Source organism: Penaeus japonicus, unplaced genomic scaffold, assembly GCF_977035675.1.
Source record: "Penaeus japonicus unplaced genomic scaffold, GWHDUDI00000001_assembly GWHDUDI00000014, whole genome shotgun sequence".
NCBI lineage: Eukaryota > Metazoa > Arthropoda > Malacostraca > Decapoda > Penaeidae > Penaeus > Penaeus japonicus.
In genome coordinates, this window is record NW_028234416.1 from 6,131,345 (window position 1) to 6,133,844 (window position 2,500).

General features: G+C 45.1%; 1 protein-coding gene across 1 annotated transcript in view; it reads right to left on the reverse strand.

Annotated features, from left to right (window-relative positions):
• The window catches only part of LOC122247348 (uncharacterized), a 574,040-nt gene extending 572,723 nt beyond the window's left edge, over nucleotides 1-1,317 (reverse strand). The window contains exon 1 of the mRNA XM_086543691.1: nucleotides 1,227-1,317. The gene's annotated coding sequence lies outside the window, so the exon portion shown is untranslated. The remainder of the gene's footprint in view (nucleotides 1-1,226) is intronic.
• Between the last annotated feature and the right edge of the window lie 1,183 nt (nucleotides 1,318-2,500).

A 2,500-nucleotide genomic window follows, 5' to 3' on the forward strand; every position in this document is an offset into this window, starting at 1 on the left:
GCTTATCTTTATTGAAAATGGTATTGTTGCTTCTATTTATGTGTTTTTTTATTTATATGTGGCTGCAATTTTCGTATTTTACACCTGTTAGTACTGTCCTTTCTACTAGTTTACGATGAATTTTGTTTTTACGAAATTTTGGGTCGGAGAAATAACATCACTTACATTTTCAGATGTTATTCTGAGCGACGAGTAACCACTAAATACCATTCGATTCGTTTTAGCGGGGTACAGTGAAATTGAAACTCCACATAAAAATGATATCAATCAAATCATTAATCTCCCGGATTACGCAAAGATAAAACACATTAATTAATTAGATCACCTCCCTTCCCTCGCCCCCAACTCCCCCCTATCCCTCCCCCTATCAAAAAAAAAAAAGAAAAAAAAGAAAAAAGGTATACATGTAAGTAGCCAATACACCCGAGAAAACCCAGGGGGGAATACACCGAAACACCGCGCCGTGGATTGATATTAAGAAACATCAGCCACCCTAAAACCGGAAATGAAATCGGCAGCGAGTGCGTGTGTGCGAGGGAGGGCCATCGAGAGCAGGTAAATGCTGATTCCCTAGCAGGTCCCGAACCATAGTTAGGGAGTGAGGATAGCTTCATTATCAGGAACGGTAGGCCATGTGTGCCTGAGTGACGGCCCGGGTTATTGGTGCTCTGTGCTTGCGCTGAAGAGAGAGGACTTACCGAAGGCTCGTTCGAGTTTTAAGAGTCTACTTCGTCCGCCAGTCCAGTTATCAAACGGGTGTGTGGTGTGTATTGTCCCTGGTGCAGTTTGGCCGATGGTATTTGGGTATTTTGACTTTTTTTTCTTCTTCTTTTTTTTTCGTCTGTTTAGTTGTTTTTTTTCTGATCTTCTTTTATATTTATTTTTCTTTTCTTTTTCCTTTATTTTTATCTATTTCGTTCTTTTATTTCTACTTGTTATTTTTTTTTTCTTTCATTTTTATGGGCGAAAATGTTTTCCACGGTATTTCACTAATAGAAGTTATAACAATGCACCCTCAATCTATGAATACATATAGTGATCCATCCTCGATCCGTGAAAAAAAAATATATATATACGGATAAAACCGCTCAAGAACAAGTGCCAAAGAAGATAAGGGAAAGGTAAGTGGAAAGGGGGCAAGAAACGAGCATAGGAGAGCGTGGCAAGGAGCGGGGAAGGAGGAGAGTGGTGGAAGGCGGTAAGAGCGTCCGGCTCACAACACATACGGCAGCGCCACGAGCACACACCACAGCCCTCGCAGGGCTCGAACCCGAACTGCTGGAGCTGCTCTTCCTCCCGCGGCTGCTGGATCCTCCCTCCGACCCTGCCTGCGTGTACTGGCCGCCGCCTGCGCAGACTCACGCCAGCGAGGGGAGGAGGAGGAGGAGCAGGAGGAGGAGGACGAGGAGGAGGAGGAAGAGGAGGACGAGGACGAGGAGGAGGAGGAGGAGGAGGAGGAGAAGTAAGAGGAGGAGGACGAGGAGGACGTGGGGAGAGAGAAAGAGAGAGAGAGGAGGGAGTTAGGGAGGAGGAGGAGGACGTACAGAGATAGAAAGAGAGAGAGAGAGAGAGAGAGAGAGAGGAGGGGGTTGGGGAGGAGAAGGAGGAGGAGGACGTGGAGAGAGAGAAAGAGAGAAAGAGAGAGAGAGAGAGGAGGAGGAAGTTCTCTACAAGAGAGACTCTGATTCACACCAACTCAATTAATATCCTTCCTGACAAGTGGATCCCGTAAAGGCGACGGAAGAACCAACTTGTTGAAATATCGCAAAAGAATGTAGACCTAAATAACCGTAATCCATTTGTTGCTGTTGTTGGTTGCCCAAAAATGCTTCCGGTGAAAGAAGAAGAAAAAAATATATATATATCCGCAACCATCTAGTAAAATGAAAATAATGAGATAAGGAGCCCGTCCTAATGACCGCGAATATGTTTGTTGTATATATTGAAGCCATTAATTTGAACCTCGGCCTTTTGTCCTCGCGCCCCGGAAGAAGCAGACGTCGGGAGAACCGCGGGTAATAACGCCCGCGGTGCCAGTGGGCGCGAGCAGATTACGACGGGGTTACGGCCGATATTTCCCAAAGCCCAAGGATGAACACGGCTCTAGGACCTTCAGCTTTATTGATTAGAAAGTTGCTGCGCTCTCGCCAGGTATTCGCCAGGCGTTTAGATGCTGCACACGCTATGTGCAATGATGGGGAATCATTTAGCACCGATACCCCCCCACCCCCTGCAAGACCATAGAGGCCCCGGGAACTATTCCCAAACGAAATCTTCCGCATCTCCGCGTGCTATACCCGGGCATTGTACTCCGCTCTTGTACTCTCATTGTTTCTCAGGAAATACTCATAAAGAGACGCTCGCGTATATACGTTCACGTGTGTGATTGTATGTGATTTTTTCTTTGTTTGTATGTGTGTAAATATTTACATTCATGTTATGAGAGAATGCATGATATATAAATAAACAGATAAATGAATAAATAAATAAATGAATATAT